General features: G+C 37.3%; 1 protein-coding gene across 1 annotated transcript in view; it reads left to right on the top strand.

The window, feature by feature from the left end:
- Positions 1-200: 200 nt before the first annotated feature.
- HTR1F (5-hydroxytryptamine receptor 1F) overlaps positions 201-21,481 on the top strand; it is a 152,434-nt gene continuing 131,153 nt past the window's right edge. The window contains exon 1 of the mRNA XM_033211590.1: positions 201-304. The gene's annotated coding sequence lies outside the window, so the exon portion shown is untranslated. The remainder of the gene's footprint in view (positions 305-21,481) is intronic.

Genomic DNA, 21,481 nt, shown 5'->3' with positions numbered 1-21,481 from the left:
AAAAATACTTTTTTTTTCTTTTCTTGACTTCTAAACCTGATTATTTTATTTCAAAAGTGGTCAGTGGTCAGAGAGGGGAAAAGAAAGGTAACAATTGTTTCAGTAGATCAGCCAGGGTATATTATGGCCGGGAAAATTTCAGGAGAATAGAAAAGAAATAATTTGTTTCACTCTTTTCTTTTTTAAGGAGGAGTTTAGGGGAGAATGAATTGGACTGTAAGCCTTTCATGAACTTCTCAAAAGAACAGGAACATGAGGAGGCAAAATGGTGATGCAAACCCACAATTCAGTCTACCACAATATGGTAAGCATTCCCAGCTTTAAACCATGAAGAAAAATAAATTGACAATTAGTGAAAAAAAAAATGAGGTAAATCAAAGAACGTAATGCAAAATGGACTCTGGAGGGATGAAAGTCCATATGGGTCCTGCTTCCAGGAAAGGCCAGTGCCACTGATCATTGGTTCACTAATGGCCAATAGTGTTTCAAGGTGAAAGGAAGGATGGGTCTGGGAGCCTATAGGAAGAAAATAGGGTGGAGACTTGGAAATGGTGTTAAGAGAATATTTGGGCAAGTGAACATAAATCAAAGAAAAAATGAATTAAGAAAAATGCTTATAGAAAATGAAAAGTAGACATAAAATACTAAATCAGATTAAAAACCTGCAGATTTTATATTTAGCCATCTTCTCAATTATAATAATGATTTTGAAAATTTAATGTTTTCTTTTATATGATTTGGCAGGGTGATAATTATCCTCAGTGAGATGACAGACTGGTTTTAACTCTTACATCTCCATGTTTCAGAGTTTATTTGAGGCAAAGTATGATTTTTAAGAACAGCTACTGCTTATTTTGCTCAGGTTGCTTACTGCCCAGTGTGATGGGACGATTCATAGCTTATCCACATGATGCACAACCTGCACAACCCATACATGTTGCCTCCAATTATATGTGTACATAAGAAATGGAACAACATAATAAATGTTACTCTTGGGAACAGCAATGGATTAGGAGCCCTCGTATCTTCATTCAGGTCACAGATCTGCTAGCTCCTAGCTGGATAATACTATTCATATCAATTAGCCTCTCTGAATCCAGAGTGCTTGTTAGGAAAATGGTGACAATAATATTTACCTTCCCAATCTTACACAGTTTTCTGGGTTAGTCAAAGAATGTTTTGTAAAATTTTAAGTTTTATATAAATGCACATTATTATTTAGAAGATTAATGCAACCATAGGATAGTCACTTGTCACATATGTGGATTTTAATATTTTTAAGAGACAGCATGACATATGTCATGTAAGCTACTGTCGCAAAGCTAAAAGTATATATTTAATGAATGATTTTTTAATCAAATGGTTGACAGTAATGTACTGTCTATTGCAAATGTTGTCAGTTTATAGTAATTTATAATTCTACACATTAGGTTTTGAAAATCTCAATGGTACCCATTCTCCTTAGTATTCTTTTTTAAAAGTTTTTATTTTCCAAGTACACTGATTCTCAATTATGATGGAGAATATCAACAGTTACTGATTCAAGACCCGCTTGCCCCTGCAAAGTCTACTTTGTAGCTCATCTTCCTTTTCAAGACCTCTAGATGTTGGAACACTTTAGGAATACATCTTCAGCCCTCTTCCCTTCTTTATCCATATCTCTACTCAGGTTTTCTCAACGGGTCCCATATATGTTTTTTTTGAGACATGGTCTCATGCTTTCACCCAGGCTGGGGTGCAGTGGCACAGTCACAGCTCGCTGCAACTTCCACCTCCCAGGATCAAGTTATTCTCCCACCTCAGCCTGCCTAGTAGCTAGGACTACAGGCATCAGGTGTGTACCGCTATGCCCGGCCAAGGCTGGTCTCGAACTCCTGAGCTCTAGTGATCCATCCCCCTCAGTCTCCCAAAGTGCTGGGATTACAGATTTAAAAAAAAAAAAAAAAAAAAAAAACAGGCCAGGCACGGTGAGATTACACCTGTAATCTCAGCACTTTTGGGAGGCCAATATGGGTGGATCACAAGGTCAAGAGATGGAGACCATCCTGGCTAACATGGTGAAATCCTGTCTCTACTAAAAATACAAAAATTAGCTGGGCATGGCGGCGCACCTGTAGTCCCAGCTACTCCGGAGGCTGAGGCAGGAGAATCACTTGAACCTGGGAGGCAGAGGTTGCAGTGAGCCAAGATCGCGCCACAGCACTCCAGTCTGGTGACAGGGTGAGACTCTGTCTCCAAAATAAAAAATAATAATAATAATAATAATAAAGCTAACATATGCAAAAGTCTCCCAGATATTTATCCAGCCCTGAATTCCCTATGATTTCTTACTTAGATATCAAAGAGCTATAAATCTCTCCTTGTATGTCTACTTAATGTTTCAAAATAGATATCTACTAAATTAACTTTTTGATATTCCATCTAAACTTGTTCCTCTCCAAATCTTTCCTATTATAGTCCCTTGGTTGCTTAGACCAAAAATTTGGGGATCTTACCTATGTCCAACCCATCAGCAAATCCTATGTGTCTTATTCCAACATATATCCCTAATGATGCCCTTTAAAATGCTACATGATTGGATCCCTGGCCAGTATTTCAAGCTTGTTTACATAAAACAGGCCTTTTTACTTATCACTCTTCACAGCACATTATCCCTCCTAGAAATTATATTTCTCTGTTAATTTACATTTCTCTCTCTATTAGGGAAATATTTTTTTCAGTTTTATTCTTTTTTTTTTTTTTTTTTTGAGACGGAGTCTTGCTCTGTCGCCCGGGCTGGAGTGCAGTGGCCGGATCTCAGCTCACTGCAAGCGCCGCCTCCCGGTTTACGCCATTCTCCTGCCTCAGCCTCCCGAGTAGCTGGGACTACAGGCGCCCGCCACCTCGCCCGGCTAGTTTTTTTGTATTTTTAGTAGAGACGGGGTTTCACCGTGTTAGCCAGGATGGTCTCGATCTCCTGACCTCGTGATCCGCCCGTCTCGGCCTCCCAAAGTGCTGGGATTACAGGCTTGAGCCACCGTATAGTGAACTGGAATAGTGCCTACCACAATTATGGTAAGCACTCAATAAACCTTGTGAATGAATGGATGAGTTGATAGCTGTAATACGAATCCCTGAATGAAACAGGCCTAGAATTGATGGGAATGAGATTGACAGCTGCACATGACCATCAGCGTCCTGGACTGGGACATGTGTATAGGTGAGTTTTCGTATGCACATTATTTCTTTACGAAATACATTCATGGCATTACTTATGACTTCAGCGTCAAAAATGTCAAATTATTTCAAATAAATAATAAAATTCTGTTTTCAACTCAAGATAATTCTATAAGTATGAAAGCTCCCAAAACAAGGCAAAAGAAACTGTTTTTGATTCTATTTTGAATTTTTCATGTTTCCAGCCACCCCTCTCTAGCTTCTGAATTTTTACACGGATGAACAGATTTTGTGTCTTTTTTTCCATAAGTAAAAATGATGTTCAGACTTGATAATAGTGATTATAAGTATTATTATGCCAATTATTTCAAATTGTGCAATAGTTAAAGCACATAAAAATATGTCATGGCAATAAATCTGTTTTCCTACTCTTTGTAATGTCTTATTTGCCCTAACAACCTTTCAGACAACAGCTATAATAAATGGACTCTCAAGCGCGATTTGCATCTCTCCCATCACAAGAGTAGTGTCTGTTTCAGAACTTACAGTTGTGTATGGTATATTTAAACGATCCCAAATAATCGTCCTCAGAGCTGTCCTGATCTCACTGATAATGAGTTTTATAGCCCTTTATATTGTAGTTTGCCTGGGCCTGAAATATATTAATTACCAGAAATATAGGAAATGTACGGTTGTAAAATCCCTGACTTCTCTCTCCTGAATCTAATAATCACTAAAATATGTATTGTTGCTTTCATGTCACATTTACCTGGTGCTTGTTTCCCCTTCTATATTCTGTATGCTGTTTGATGGTTCTTTCTCCAGTCTCTCATGCCAGAAGAGGCATTCCTTAATGCCTGGCTCTCCTTCATTTCACATATCTAGTTGGTTATTTTATCTTCTCAATTGCATCATACAAAATGGTTCTGGGATTTATGCTCTTTTCATTAGTACCATGGCTGCCTTTAAAAACTAACCCATTTTAGTCTTACACAGGTGCACTCGCCTGGCTTCTAACACTGCCACCACTTTCCCATAAAATCAGAGAGGAATTAGCTTAGAATCATGTCACAAAGCCTTCTCCCCAAGAGCAAAATGGTTGTCTTGTTGCTATATACCCAACGACAGAGGTACCATTTGAGATAGGAGATTCTACGGAAAGAGTGTAAGTTATGATACCAGACAGACAGGCAGGGTTTTAGATCCCATTTTAGGGGCATACCACCACCTCTATCAGTGGTGTAGTATTGGACACGTTTGCCTCTCTGGAACTTAGTTTAACTGTGTTTTACTTTGAGATAATAATTCATATTTCATAGGATTGTTGTGAAGACTAAATGAGATCATGTGTATTAAAAAATATTTGCTGTAATGTATTGAATGCTCACTAGAGGATAATTTCCTTCTTGCATTCTCCTGCCACTTCTAGACACCATCAATGGTACCAGAGCCTGTCTGCAGAAACTCTGCCTGCTTTCCTAGTTCTCCTGTCCTGCCATCATTTAGCGACCAAGGATATCTTTATTTCTCAAACAGTATTAGAGAACCTGGGTGACACCATATTCTGTCTCAGGGAGCCTGTTTGATCAATGCTTCTGCAAATTCTCTTTCTCTAATAGCTGGAAACTGTCTCTCTTCATGCCATTTTCTTGCTCATACATCAGTGATTGATTTCCCCAGGTTACAAGCAAAAATAAATATTTCATAGCTTTTTCTACTCTACCCTTGCATATTTTTATGAAATCAGCTCTGCTAGTCATTCTTTTTGCCTGCTTGGCTTTCTCATAAAGTCCATGTTCTTTTAATCCTCGGTACTTTCCACAGCCAGCATCTCCAATTAGAATGCTTTTCCCTGCTTAAATGTGCTGTAAACGCCCATTATTCTCAGATCAAGTCCTCTACAAAGCATTGCCAATCTTTGCTTTATCTCAGAAAGTAGGTGTTTTCCAGCTTAGTGTTCCTATCCCTGCAGTGCACTTTGATACATCTCTTTCGCCTGTATCTTGCCATATTGGTACTATTTATCTTAGCCACTATGGCGTGAATCCTTGAATGGATAATAGTGCCACAGCATCTAGAATGTACTTGAAAGTCCACAGGCAGTAGATAATGGAAGGTGTTGCTATCATTGTTATTATTTTGGAGACACGGTCTCACTCTCTCACCCAGGCTAGAGTGCAGTGGTGTGCTTTTGGATCACCGCAACCTCTGCCTCCTGGTCTCAATAGATCCTCTCACCTCAGCCTCCCAAGTAGCTGGGACTACACGCATGGGCCACCATGCCTGGCTAATTTGTGTATTTTTTGTAGAGACAAGTTTTTGTCATGTTGCCCAGGCTGGTCTCAAACGCCTTAGCTCAAGTCATCTGCCAGCCTCAGCTTCCTAAAGTGTGGGAATTAACATGTTTGAGCCACCGCTATCATTATTTTCTTTATTTATGTATTTTTTTTTTTAACTTTAAGTTCCAAGATACATATGCAGAACAAGCAAGTTCATTACATAGGTATATGTGTGCCGTGGTGGTTTGCTGAACCTACTGACCCGTCCTCTAAGTTTCCTCCCCTCTCCCCCCAACTCCCAGCAGGCCCTGGTGTGTGTCGTTCCCCTCCCTGCATCCCTGTGTTCTCATTGCTCAACTCCCACTTACACTATCACTATTTTCATTGTCCTTATCAAGTTAATTTTTTTTTCCTTTCCCAGGCAGTCACATTTTTAGCTGAATTTTCTTTGTCAAACTGGGCTACCATTTTGTATCCTGTGTCATAAACAAGTGTAATTTTTATGCAAGCACTATTTTTATATAATTCTAAACACCAAGACTTTAAAACCTAGAAGAAAACTGCAGTATGTATGCTTCTCTCATTTGCATGAAAATAGCATTGCATAATTGAGATTTCAAGTTGAGAAATTCTAAAGCCTTTGTTCAAAAAATCCTTAGAAAAATTAATCGTATTTTTCCAGTTTTTTAAATAAATGAATTGGAAAGCAATGAAGCATAATTTAACAACCTTCAAAATACACACTCACATTCTATTCCTAAGTTCTTTCATATTGCAAGTTGGTGCCAGAAAACATAACCCTGTCATGACGGTCCTGAGAGAAAACTTCCTTGCTTGGAAAAGGGTGAGGTGATCTAGGAATAACTCGCATTCAGCTGTTGTATCATAGTTTCAGTACAACTAGGAAAAAAGGCACCACACATTCACAGGAACTGTACCCTTCTCTCCTGGGGTAACTTAATGAACTTCTGTGGCTACCTGTACAGGATCTTCATCACTCAGGTAAGGGCCAGAGAGAGCCGAGCACTTAAATATGTAGCAAGCAAGCAAGCCTACTCTATGGTAGATCTGTACTAGGTTTGGAGAGTTCTATAGTTCCATCTGGGTAGAGGAGGGTAATTGTACTGTTCTCTCCCATATCTATGATGTGTTTATATTATTTACTTTATTATAAGATCATTTTATAAATTCTGTGCCATTTCTCAAAAAGTCTGGTAATTTGTAGCATGTCTCCGCATTCTGCATTCTTCAGTTGGTAGATGAGAACTTTCAAAAACCCACTTTGTAAAATAACCGACAAAATGAGGAACATATATTTCCTGGCATAACATAAACTGGGAGTGTCATTCAAGGTCGATTAGTTATGTTTTTAGCCTCTTTCTCTTACTTTAAAAGGAATTTTCTAACAAATTCAGTTTAAGTATAAATATAACTTTTAATTATCCACAACAACAGGGAATGGAAAATTGGAATTTACAGATATTTCAAAATTTTATTTTAAAGAGCACATTAAACCTTTGTTCCCAATGAGCTCTTAACATTGCTTAGAGCTAAGAATTCATTTGTGTGGATTTTATCACCTTTTATTTGACACCTCACCCAAGGAAGAATTGCTGATCAGCAGTAAATTAGGTACTGAATAGGGCAGCCAGAAAGAGGGAAATCAGAAACCTGAGCACTTGAATCAATCACAAATTTTATATCTAATCCTTGAACTTTTTAAATGAAGTATATCTTCATTTTAGTTTTATAATAGCAATAGATGTTATAAGACAGAACTAAATACAAAACATTTTTTGAGTGTGTGGGTTTTCTTGAAAAGATCTCCTGTTTTATTGTTACTTGAAAATGTAGATTAATATATTTACTTCAACCTTCTGGATGAAACAGTGCTAGAACTATGTCATACTTTACCAAATCCATCCCTTCCCAATAACAAAACAAATAAATGTTTCCCTTTTCTTCCTGGATTCTTCAGGTGCTTTTCATCAACAGAAAACCACTTGCTGACATGTGGTTCATTTCTAGGGTGGACAAGCAATTTTTTAAAATGTATTGTGGCAAAGTCAGCATACCAGAAAAAAAAATTTAAAAAAAAAGGATCTGTCCTATGCTGTATTTGTGAGGCTGTGAAGGAGACTTCTGTGGCTGTTGCTGTGTTGGATTATCTTTGTTTTACCTCCTGGTTGAGTGACGAGCCTTTTCAAAGAGAAAAGAACCAAAGACACGTCCTTCTGCCTGTTTGCTGCACCTCAGTTTGGTCTCCAAACTCTGATATTATTGTTGGTTACCTTCATGAAAATTATCCACCAATTTATTTCAAAAATCAGTTTCACTGGGCCTGGTGTGGTTACCTTCATGAAAAGTATCCACCAATTTCTTTTAAAAATCACTTTCACTGGGCCTGGGGCGGTGGCTCACGCCTGTAATCTCAGCACTTTGGGAGGCTGAGGTGGGCAGATCACGAGGTCAGGAGATGGAGACCATCCTGGCTAACACGGTGAAACCCCGTCTCTACTAAAAATACAAAAATTTAGCCGGGCGTGGTGGCGGCGCCTGTAGTCCCAGCTACTCGGGAGGCTGAGGCAGGAGAATGCCGGGAACCCGGGGGGCGGAGCTTGCAGTGAGCCGAGATCGCGCCACTCACTCCAGCCTGGGCGACAGAGTGAGACTCTGTCTCAAACAAACAAACAAACAAAAATTAGTTCCATTTATTATCATTTAAAGATAAGTAATATTCTACATTTGTATGTAACAAGCAGAATCTGAAATCCAGTACTGAGACTGTCAAATGAAGCATATGTGATATTCAGAATGTGCCTAAAAAGCTGTGATCTTCCTTAAAACACTGAAATCCAAGTCCTCCAAATTCGGCCGAGGAGAAAGCCTCCCCATTCAGGAGAAGGCAGTCGGACCACTAGCCTTCACGGTCTTTACTCTGGAATTCTCTCCGATTGCATTTGCACATTCACACTGTCCTATTCATCTATGTTTGCACACTTGTGCTCCACTCACCAAACATTTATTAACTACTCTTTTTTGCTTCAAGTGAACCAGTCACTCATTCAAAACACACTTTTATGCTCATGGAGATAATATATAGATCTTCCTTTAGAAAAGGAAATTTGCAAAAAGAATGATGTACTTAATAAAATAAATAACATCATTTATCCTTGTAATTTACCATTATTTAATCAAAGGTATATACAATTTGTAAGTACGTCATAGATTACTGATATGCTCAATTAAAGTCAGTAATTCATATTTGCAACGGACGCATAACTATGATCTTTAAAAACTGACTAATCACTTTTCCTTGTTTAAAATTTTTTATCCTAAAATAATCTTTAGTCTGATATATACAATAGTATTTCCCTAATTGAAGCATTTTTTAGTCTTATGTACAAAATAAATTGATTCCTATTATTTCATGTGAAAATGACTTTTTATTTTGAAAATAATTGGGCAGAACATACAAACAAAACCTTGGGTAGTTAAATATTCAATGTTGACATAGTCTTTTTGCGACACATTTGTTTCACCTGGAAATCATTCTAGAGAGTCTATAGGTTCCTTGAAATTGTATGCAAAAATATGCATGTCCTAGTATTATATCATTCTGGTGTAAAAGGTAGAACAGTTTTCCTCAGAACCTTGACATAAAATGAAATCTATTCAATTATGTGTAAATTCCTCCAGGCAGTATGTTTTTTAATACTGAAAAAATATGCATGTGTATGGACTCACTAAAGCACACAAAGTAGTGATAAGTCCATCAGCATATGCACATCAATATATTTTCAGAATAATAGGAATATTCTTCGTCATGTCATAAAACTATGTATTATAATGCTATAACTTTATTATTCACTATCTCATTTTCCTATGCTCTGGTTTATCATCATGAAGACATTAATTTCTCATGATTTCTTGTGCAATCTACGAAAATAATCCTTTATTAAAAAATAAGTATCTTGAAATTAGTGACAGCAAAATAGATTTGAGAAGATCTCATTAAAGTACATTTAGCAACATCTCACTGAATCTTGGTTACTTTATATTTTTACACAGATAAACATTTTGGATGTTTTAGAAAAATAATGTGTAGCATTAGAGAACTCTGTGAACAGCAACACCGTATCGCCACCTGTATCTTGCATTAAGAGACAGATGGACTTGCACCAGAGATTTAAAGTCAAGTAAAGAAGTTCCTGGGTGAAAATCAATATTACTGAAAAATATTTTACAATGAGTTCTTTCTCTAAGCAATGTTTATGGCACATGTATTGATATTTGAAGTAGAAATTAGTTTTAAGTAACTACTACATATAAATCATATTACATGGAGTTCCATGAAAGAAGGGACTATGTCCTATTCAGTGCAATATCCTCTGAGTCTGACACTGAATTAATAGTTGATAAATGGAAAATTAATCAATGAATCAATCTATGGAGATGGTAAATTCATAGCTATTTTTCTGGCTCCTGGTAGTGCATGGTCTCAGTATACCCTAAATAACTCTTTAAATATTCTTATATATATGAGAAGAATTTGCTAATATGGTGGACAAAGATCATGTTCCAATGAAGTAATAATCTAATCAAGGTGAACAAAATATTTTGGTCTACAAAGTAAATAAAATGCAAATATTAGTAACTAAGTTTAGTAGGGTCTTTGTACTTTAAAAGATATTAAGTTTTTTTTTTTTTTTTTTGAGACAGAGTCTCACTCTGTTGCCCAGGCTGGGGTGCCGTGGCGCGATCTCACTCACTGCAAGCTCCGCCTCCCGGATTCACGCCATTCTCCTGCCTCAGCCTCCCAAGTAGCTGGGACTACAGGCGCCGCCACCACGCCCTGCTAAGTTTTTGTATTTTTAGTAGAGATGGGGTTTCACCATGTTAGCCAGGATGGTCTCTATCTCCTGACCTCGTGATCCGCCCGCCTCGGCCTCCCAACGGGCTGGGATTACAGGCATGAGCCACCATGCTTGGCAGAAAAATTATTCAAGACATGTAAACAAGAGAAGGGGTGTACTTTCAGTATCTAACAGGCCCACTCCAAATTATTTCATCATCTAGGAAATATAATTTGTTAAATTCACTGTTTGCTACTGAGGAAAATTTCAGACTTCGTGAAGTTCCGTGTCTACTTGTAGATTTTTTTTCCCAACACAGCTACAAATTATTTCTATCCAGAAGAAAAACAAACTTCAGTGCTATAGATTATTATCCCATAGGGCATCATTAACCAGCTTTGACTCATACACAGAAATCTTATACTAATATTTTCTCAAAAGGCCTATAAATATTCAGATCTTCAAAATGCTCTTTGAATCAGCCTTGCCATCTGATTGGTTTATTCATTAATTAAGAAATGGAATAATATCTTGGACACATGTTTATTTTATATTTTCATGAGCCATTTTGCTTTTTGAAACTTAATGGATTATTGTAATCTTCACAACTGCATGAAGTAGGTACTAAAATCATCACCATGCACTATTATTACTGTTAACAGTATGATAGGTACTAGTTTCATCCCCATAAGGAAACAGAGTAGTAAGATTAAATTACTTGTCACACAGGTGGTAAGAATTCAAGTTCTCTAATGCCAAGAACCTGTGTTCATAACCACTATACTGTGCCACCTGCCTAGAAGCTAAAAGAGAACTCGTATCCAATAACTAAAGCTAAAATCCATATCTTCCATGTGTCTTAAAAGCATTGTCAAAGGCAAGGATAATTTATAAAAGTATTCTTCACTAAATTAATGTGATAGGAGAAATAATTATAGGTAATGTAGATGTATAATATGTGTTATACACACAAACACACACAGAAGAATTCCCCTTCTTTTTTTTTTCTTTTCTTTTTTTTGAGATAGAGTCTTGCTCTGTTGCCCAGGATGGAGTGCAGTGGCGCGATCTCAGCTGACTGCAACCTCCACCTCCCAGGTTCAAGCAGTTCTCTTGCCTCAGTCTCCTGAGTAGCTGGGACTACAGGCGCACGCCACCACACCCGGCTAATTTTTTGTATTTTAGTAGAGATGGGGTTTTACCCTGTTGCCCAGGCTGGTCATGAACTCCTGAGCTCAGGCAATCTGCCTGCCTCAGCCTCCCAAAGTGCTGAGATTACAGGCATGAGCCACCACGTCCAACCAGAATACCCCTTCTTGTAAGAATTGCTCAACATAGTAACTAGTTCACAAATGAATTCGTGAATATAGGCAAAAACTTTCACCTCTTTGGGAGAATCAAGCTGCATGCATCATGGTCAGATAGCCAGAGTTTCTTTCACATTTGCCATTATCAAGATTACATATTAGTAACAAAATAATGTTTGAAAGTTCTATTTGGGTTATTTGAAACTTATATTTGAGTTACTTGAAACTGTTATCAAGAGTTCCAGGAATGAAAAGCCTCTGTATAATGAGTAGATTAATAGAGAAAATATTTGCCAAGTTTTATACTGTCTGTTGTTTTGTTTGCTTTTGTATTCAGATTCTTGTAACAGGGCTTAAGTGTCTTGAAATCACAGTTTCCTTACTCAAAGGTTCTTTAAGGTGTGAGGGTTTTAACAACACCTTTCTCCAGCTGTCAAGAAAAAGCTGCATATGAGAGATTTTTGCCTCTTGCTTAGAATATTTAAGCTGCAAAGGATAACACTCTGTTCTTCTCAGCAGTGTTTTCTTCTGGCCCCAGTTCTGCTTGCAATATAGTCATAGTTTCCACTAGCAGACTCTGCTCCCTTCAGGAGGTGTCTCTATCATAGTTTCCACTAGCAGACTCTGCTTCTTCAGGAGGTGTCTCTATCATAGTTTCCACCAGCAGGCTCTGCTTCCCTCAGGAGGTGTCTCTATCATAGTTTCCACTAGCAGGCTCTGCTTCCTTCAGGAGGTGTCTCTATCATAGTTTCCACTAGCAGGCTCTGCTTCCTTCAGGAGGTGTCTCTATCATAGTTTCCACTAGCAGGCTCTGCTTCCTTCAGGAGGTGTCTCTATCATAGTTTCCACTAGCAGGCTGTGCTTCCTTCAGGAGGTGTCTCTATCATAGTTTCCACTAGCAGGCTGTGCTTCCTTCAGGAGGTGTCTCTATCATAGTTTCCACTAGCAGGCTCTGCTTCCTTCAGGAGGTGTTTCTATCATTGTTTCCACTAGCAGACTCTGCTACTCTGCTTCCTTCAGGAGGTGTTTCTAGAAAAAGGTACGTAGGGTGAAGAGACGTCTGCTTCCCTTATGTATCCAGAATGTCACCAAACTGGAACTAGGGAAATATAAAAAATGAAAACCTTACCTATTTTTCTTTTAAAGCAATTTCCCAAGTGTTGTCCTTGAGCTTGCTATATTAAAATATCTTAATCTACTTGTTTAAAAAAATGTAGATTTCTTGGCCTCATTCCTGACATTTTGGGTCAGAACCTCTGAGCTGGAACCAGGGAAACAGTATACTGTTTCAATAAGAAACTCAGTTGACCCCACCTTGTATTTATAAAGCACTTAAAAAAAAAAATAGGGACAGGGTCTTGCTGTATTGTCCAGCTGGTGTATAGTGGCATGATTGTAGCTAACTGCGGCCTCGAATTCCTGGGCTCAAGGGATCCTCCTGACTCAGCCTCCCAAGTAGCTACCACACCTGACTAATTTTTTAAAAACTTTTATGTAGAGCTAGGTTTCACTATATTGCCTAGGCTGGTCTCAAACTCCCGGCCTCAAGCAGTCCTCCTCCCACCCTCAAGCAGTCTTCCTACCTTGGCCTCCCAAACTGCTGGGATTACAGGCATAATCCACCACATACCTGGCCTATAAAGCACTTTTTTTTTTTGTTTGAGATGGAGTCTGGTTCTGTCACCCAGGCTGGAGTGCAGTGGTGCAATCTCGGCTCACTGCAACCTCCGCCTCCCAGGCTCACGCCATTCTCCTGCCTCAGCCTCCCAAGCAGCTGGGACTACAGGTGCCCACCACCACACCCGGCTAATTTTTTTGTATTTTTAGTAAAGACGGGGTTTCACCGTGTTCGCCAGGATGGTCTCGATCTCCTGACCTCGTGATCTGCCTGCCTCGGCCTCCCAAAGTGCTGGGATTACAGATGTGAAACACCATGCCTGGACTAAAACACTTTTTTTTTTTTTTTTTTTTGAGGCGGAGTCTCGCTCTGTCGCCCGGACTGGAGTGCAGTGGCCAGATCTCAGCTCACTGCAAGCTCCGCCTCCCGGGTTTATGCCATTCTTCTGCCTCAGCCTCCTGAGTAGCTGGGACTACAGGCGCCCGCCACCTCGCCCGGCTCGTTTTTGTATTTTTAGTAGAGATGGGGTTTCACCGTGTTAGGCAGGATGGTCTCGATCTCCTGACCTCGTGATCCGCCCATCTCGGCCTCCCAAAGTGCTGGGATTACAGGCTTGAGCCACCGCGCCCGGCCTAAAACACTTTTTTTTTAAGTCCTTCTTATATTTGTCTGTAATAGATACTTGCACAAAGATTCTAAGTTTTTTTCTCTGAAAAAGTATTGACTTCCATTTTCAATAACTTTGTAATCAGAGCTTATATGTTCACTTCTGATTGTCTTTAAAGAAAAATTATCTTGTATCTTCAAAAAATATATAGATTGGCTGCTCAATTCAGGTGCACGTTTTGTGTTACATATGGCAAGAAACTACTTAGTAAGATGAGTATTCCTAATTGTTACAAACTATCTGATAGTACTGTTTGTAATTTATTTCAGTGGTTGTTATTTCTAGGACAGGGACGATATATTTGGATATAAAACCCAAGTTGGATTCCTCTAATCACTATACTGTACATGCAGTGTGATTGAATTTCTAATTCAGAATTGTAAAATACTGTGTGTGTATTCATATATGTACATGTACACATAAGGTATGAATAATACATGTATATGTGTGTGTATATGTATATGTATATATGTATATATATACACACAAATACTCATATAAATGTGAATATATACATATATTAAAAATGAAAACAATTTGGGACTTAAAAAGCAGATGCTATTTTAGGAAAGACTTAGCTCTCTTTTTTCCCCAAGCTATTTCCCATTAGTTTGTTTTCATTTGTTTATTTAGGCCTGGGAAAGTCAACATGAGGCGGCGCTTAAGAACTTCAAGGTCTACATCATACAAATCCATGTCTTTGATCCCTAATGCCTAATCCAGTTATAAACACACCTTGAACACTGATGAATGGACATATGAATGAATGAAAACCAATAGCGTAGACCAGAAGTCTGAAAAGTATAACCTGCAGGACCAAATCCAGCCTGCTGCCTATTTTTACATCCCTGGTACTAAGAAGGGTTTTTACATTTCAAAATTGTTTTAAAAATCAAAAGCTTGGTAAGATTTTATGACACATAAAAATTATAGGAAATTCAAATTTCAGTATCCATGAATAAGGTTTTACTAGAAAACAGCCATGCTCATTTGTTTAAGTATTTTGGCTGCTTTTGTGCTGCAATGATAGAGTTAAGTAGCTGCAACAGAGACCATATGGCCTGCAAAGCTGAAAATATTTAATATCTGACCCTTTACAGAAAGTCTACGGATGCCACAGTTTAGAAAGATTGTCTTGCCCAGAGGGCTACAAAAATGTAAATTATGTATCTGGAATCATCGCTAGGTGTTTGAACTCCGAATTTAATGCCATTTTCTCCGTACTTCTCTAAGCCTAGAAAATGGATTTTCGTTCTGGACCATACATCTTGGTTCCTGCTCCAGAGGTTCTTGGTGTTAGGCAGAACTGGATTTAAATCGTGACTCTGCTCAGGACTGGGGCTCATACATAACTTGTGGGGCTCAAGGCAAAAGGAAAATATCTGGCAATGGCAAAGGACCCTTACCCACAAGAGCCCCCTCCAAAGCCAACCCCACCCCCAGGGCAGACATGAGCGCAATATGGAGATGGCATATAAATTCCAAAACAAAATGACTAAGAATCTCAAGATAGCAACCACAGAGCATGAAACCTCAAGTGTGGGACTTTTCTGAGCCTGGTCACACTGGTTAGACTTCCATGAAGCCAGATTACAACATAATGAAATATGATGCCGTCACAAGTTAAAGAATCTATCTGAACCCCTATTTTCATAGTGAACCCCTATTTTCATAGTGGTGCCATGTAGTTGATAATATCTGTCTCAAAAACTTTGGAAGTCACAATAGACCATGCATAAAAAGCACTTAGCAATGTTCTTGGCTGATTATTTTTCAATTTCCTCTACTTCCTTCTAGTATTAAATCAAGAAGCAGCATTCCTATCATAAAAGACTAAATGTCATTTCCCTATTCTTGAGACCAAATTCCTTTTTAGCATGAACTTCATCAATGGTTGGATCTTACATTATCCTAAAGAGACATCCAAATTACAGATAAATTGAGCCATTATTTACAGCCATTTTTGTTCTTTGTGAATAAGGCTTTCCCTGGGCACTTATCAGCTGTCTGTACCCTCTGGGTCTGCACATTATAAAGCAAATGAGGAACATTCCTTGGGGCATTTTCAGACCCTTGTGTAGGGAAAAGAAAGAGAGATCGGACTGTTACTGTGTCTATATAGAAAGAAGAAGACATAAGAGACTCCATTTTGTTCTGTATTTGAGATGCTGTTCATCTATGACCCTACCCCCAACCTTGTCCTTGCAAGAGACATGTGCTGTGGTGACTCCAGGGGTAACCAGTCTGATCTCTCTTTCTTTTCCCCACACCCTTGCATTAGCTGTAGTGTGCCAGTGCAAAGGATCCTAACTTGATAATTTGATGGTCACAAGAACTAAGCCTACAGCGAACCAACACTAAAGCTACACTAAACCTATAATAATTCTAGGTATTATTCTCCAGGATTCTACGCAGCAGAAAAGGAGATATCATTCATTTCTTTTATTATCTGCAAAGTGGTGAACATGTACGCCCTTGGCCAGATGGATTCCATGCTAGTGTTCAGCTTCCTTTAGGGACTCTTTGTAATTCTACTAGTCAACCAATTCACCGTTTTAGGAAAGGCAATAATTCTATTCTGTTATCTTAGAGATCTGAGGTTGTCAGTAAACTTAATGTACTCATCAAATTACCATTAGCAAGAGAATACTCTCATTCATTGAGATGTTGGGTTTTTTGATACGAAAAAGGGTATTTTTTCTTTTAGCTTTTTTTTTTTTGCTAAGAGTCATAAAATGTGTCCTAGTAAACAATTTCTCAGATGATTTTATTTTTGTTTCACTTTGAGTCACTCAATTTTATTTAGAAAATAATTTTAATATCCATAAGTGGTTCTTCAATTTGTCGTGAATAATAGATTCATCCAGTAAGTGTTGAATAAAGGTGAAGCTACAGAATGTCTTAATGTTTTCAATTTCATTAGTTTGCAATTTATTCAAGACTGGCATTTCTTGGAACGTTGACATCTCCCGTCGAATTATAACTCCAAGTTATATTCAGAATGTCCCAGTCTCAGAAAAGTTCACAGCACTGACGAGAAGAAATTCAATGATCTTCCAGATACCTCTCTGAGGAAAAAGTTTTAAATGTATGTACCTATTCTCTCCTACATCTTCTAAAACTAAGGGTCAGAGAGTTTGGGTGAAACATTAGAGAAAAACGAAAAACAAGACAAAATCTTGGAGCCCATTTTTTCCTTTTGTACTTCAGTATCTACTTATTCCTATCCTTAGTTCCAGAATTAAAAATTAATTATGGTAACTTTTATCTTTAAGCTATTAATACAGTATCATTAAAATAAAATGATACTTTGTAGATTACAGGAAGAACATTTCATGTCAGTGGTATATTGTTAGTTTTTTATGATAAGAAACATCAATTTTTTTCACAGCTTTATTATGTTTACAAAGAATTCAGAAGGACTTTTTTCCTTAACATGGTTTACTAGTCAATATTAATTTCCTAAATTTCATGGATATTCATTTTCACTACTATTAAATAGACTTTTTTTAGTTGCAATTATTAGCAAACCAATTAAACAATATTCCATTAATAAAGAAGAAAAGGAATTTAGCTTACATAACTGAACAGGCCAAGGAATCAGAATCTCACAGTGTCATAATTCTTCCTCCATATTCTCACTTCTGCTTTCCTCTGTGTTCACTTTATTATGAATTATTTTACAGAAATAAGGCAGTCATCAGCAACTCTAGGATTACATCTTACCAGTTTAACAGTGCCAACAGAACAGGGGACCTCTTTCCTCACAGTTCCAGCAAAAATCTGAAATTGAGCATCATTGTAATTATTTGATAAGCCAACCTGAGGCAAGTTCACAATCTGGAAGCTGAGTATGTGTCCAACATCACACAAACCACAAGGGAAAAAAATAGAGAGGAATATTTCCCTCAGGAAAATAAAGGCACCATTACCCAGAGAGAGGAAACTGGATTCTCCATAGAGGAAAACAAAAAATGTCCTCCACAGTTTAACAGTAGAAATACATGAATATAAAGGATTCTAAATAAATTGGATAATTTGTTATTAATTTATTATTATTAAAGGCATACTATATAATGTGTGACAATTTTCTAATTTTTCACTTCATATTTTCTATTGGAAATATCACATATATTTTAAGTGGAAGGTACTTAGCCCATTTTCTGGCATTAAGTGGCACTGAATGTACTACAGCTCTTCCTTGACTTTAGACAATAAAATATTATTGTTACAGTATAGCTATTATTGAAAAATATTTTATCTCTTTTTTTTTTTTTTTTTTTTTTTGAGACGGAGTCTCGCTCTGCCGCCCAGGCTGGAGTGCAGTGGCCGATCTCAGCTCACTGCAAGCTCCGCCTCCCGGGTTTACGCCATTCTCCTGCCTCAGCCTCCCGAGTAGCTGGGACTACAGGCGCCCGCCACGTCGCCCGGCTAGTTTTTTGTATTTTTAGTAGAGACGGGGTTTCACCATGTTAGCCAGGATGGTCTCGATCTCCTGACCTCGTGATCCGCCCGTCTCGGCCTCCCAAAGTGCTGGGATTACAGGCTTGAGCCACCGCGCCCGGCCGAAAAATATTTTATCTCTTATCCATAATCAATACGTTTCATTTCCATTTTCTTATATTTTTAGAATTTATTTCTTTCTCAAATGTTTTTAGAATTTATTTTATCCATGTGGATACTATATGGAAATAATAACTGAGATTATGGAATGATTTATTTCAGAATATAAAATGTTTATTTACTTTAAGATCTCTTGAGAGAAACCAGAGTCAAACCTCAATAAAGCTACATTCATTAAATAGTAAAGAAAAAGAATCTTAATGATATAATAATTGCTAATAGAAATTGACCATTAGGGAAGAAGGATGTTAAGGGCTGATTATCTGGAGTATTTGCTGGAGGAAGTGGCTACTAGTCAAAACACCACACCTATAATGTTCTGTCTCCTGTCAATGGTGGAGGGACCCTACCAGTGTCAGGATAAACATTTTCTCTTTGTTCTGTATTCCATCCCTGCCAGCCACTTCAGGGACCCTAATCTACCAACTATCCCCTGCCCCATCTATCTTCAACCTCTCTCCACAATTCTTTCTTTTCTGCTCATAATCACTACTCTGTTTTCCATCTCTATAATTTTGTCGTTTTGAGAAGCTATATGAGTCAAATAATATAGTATGTGAAATTTGAGATTGGCTTTTTAAAAAAATTTTACTTCACGTAATACCCTTCTGATCCATCTAAGTTATTGTATATAGCAACAATATTTCCTTGACTGCTGTGATTACCTTTTGTTGCATTGTAGGTAAAGAGTTTTACATTTAAATTATTGCAATATCCTCTCAATAATGGACTGAAATGAAAACCAATTGAACTGTGGACATGCATTATGAAAACAGTAGATAAGAAAACACAATTAGAATAACTCTGCTTTCTTCAAATCTAATGGCAAAATCTAGAAGGAATGAACAGCTTCCTTAATGCCATGATATGAGTCTGAAAACTTCCTTCCTAAAAAAAAAAGTTTTCAAATTATTTACCCATTTTTAAGTAAGGCTGTTTCCTTGTTGTTGAGTAGTTTGAGTTTCTTGTATACTTTTGATATTAATTGCTTATCTGTTGCATAATTTGCAAATATTTTCTCCCAATCCAAGAATTGTGTCTTTATTCTATTAATTGTTCTTTTGATTTTTTTTTTTTTTTTTTTTTTTTTTTTTTTTTTTGCTGTGTAGAAGCCTTTTAGTTTGATTTAATCTTTTTTTTTTTTTCTTTTGCTTGTGCTTTGGTTGCTTGTGCATTTGGGTTCATACTCAAAAAAATCATTGCCTAGATCAATGCCATGGAGCTTTTTTGTATGTTTTGTGTGTGTTTTTCCAATAGTTTTACAATTTAGGTTTTCTGTTTAAGTCACTAATTCATTTTGAGTTGCTCATTGTGGATAGCGTAAGATAGGGCCCTAATTTCATTCATCTGCATGTAGATGTCCAGTTTTACCAACACCATCTACTGAAAAGATTTCCCTTTCCTCAGTTTGTATTCTTGGCAACTTTATAAAAAATGTATGGATTTACACCTGAGTTCTGTATTCTGTCCTGTTGTTCTGTGTGTCTGTTTTTATGCCTGTACCATGCTGTTTTGATCATTATAGTCCTGTAATATATTTTGATGTTGATAGTGTGATGCTTCCTGCTTCGCTCTTTTCACTCAGGATTGCTTTGATGATTTGAGGTCTTTTGTGATTGTAAGCAAATTGTAGGATATTTTTCTTTTAAAAAAAGTCATTGGAATTTTTTTTTTGTTTTGTTCACTTTTAACTTTTACTTTAGAATCAGGGTGTGCATGTACAGGGTTGTTACAAAGGTATATTGTGTGATACTGTGGTTTGGAGTATAAATGAATCTGTCACCCAAGTAGTTAGCATAGTAACCAATAGGTAGTTTTTTTTCAACTCTCCCCCATCTTGTATTTTCCAGTGTCTGTTGTTCCTATTTTTATGACCATGTGTGCCCAGTGTTTAGCTCTCAGTTGTAAGTGAAAACATGCAGAATTTGGTTTTCTATTTCTGCATTACTTTGCTTAGGATAGGTTTCCAGCTGCATCCATGTTGCTGCAAAGGACATGATTTCATTCTTTTTCATGGCTTCATAGTATTCCATAGTATGTATCTATCATGTTTTCTTTATCTAATCCACCACTGATGGACAGATAGATGCACACCTAGATTGATTGCATTTCTTCACTGTTATGATTAGAACTGTGATAAACAAATGGGTGCATGTGTCTGTTTGGTAGAATGATATATTTTCCTTTAAGTGTGTACCCAGTAACAGGATTGCTGAGTCTTCTTTTCAGAAGTGTTTGTTCATGTCCTTTGCCCACTTTTTAATAGGGTTATTTGTTTTTTGCTTGTTGACTTGTTTAAGATCCTTATAGATGCTGGATATTAGACCTTTGTCAGATGCATAGTTTGTGAATATTTTCTATAGCAGTCATATAAATGGCTGACAGATATATGGAAAAATGCTCAACTGTAATTATCAGAGAAATGCAAATTAAAAATATAATGAGACATCACCTCACATCTGTAAGATTGGCTATTATGAAAAACATGAAAATAAATGTTGGTGAGAATGTGGAGAAAAGGGAAGCTTTATACTGTAGAGAAAAGGGAACACTTACACAGGGTTGGTAGTATTGTAAATTAGCACAGCCATTCTGGAAAACAGTACAGAGCTTCCCACAATAATAATAATATTAACATATGATCCAGCAATCCCACTACTGGAGTATACCTAAAGTACTTGAAATTAATACACTGAAAAGATATCCACACCCCCATATTTACTGCAGCATTATTCTCAATAACTCAATATTGCTCATCATTAGATGAATATTTTTAACATGTGGTGTACATATGCGATAAAATATTATTCAGCTTTAAAAATACAGGAAATTCTGTCATTTGCAACAACATGGCTGAGCCTAGAGGGTATTGTGTTAGTAAATTCACCAGGTACAGAGAGACAAATATTGTATTATCTCACTTGTATGTGGAATCTGAAAACATTGAACTCATAGAAGTAGAAAATAGAAATAGT

This window comes from Trachypithecus francoisi, unplaced genomic scaffold, assembly GCF_009764315.1.
Source record: "Trachypithecus francoisi isolate TF-2019V2 unplaced genomic scaffold, Tfra_2.0 Lachesis_group0, whole genome shotgun sequence".
Taxonomy (NCBI): Eukaryota; Metazoa; Chordata; class Mammalia; order Primates; family Cercopithecidae; genus Trachypithecus; species Trachypithecus francoisi.
The sequence above is the reverse complement of the archived record's forward strand: the minus strand, read 5'-3'. Positions and strand labels throughout refer to the sequence as shown.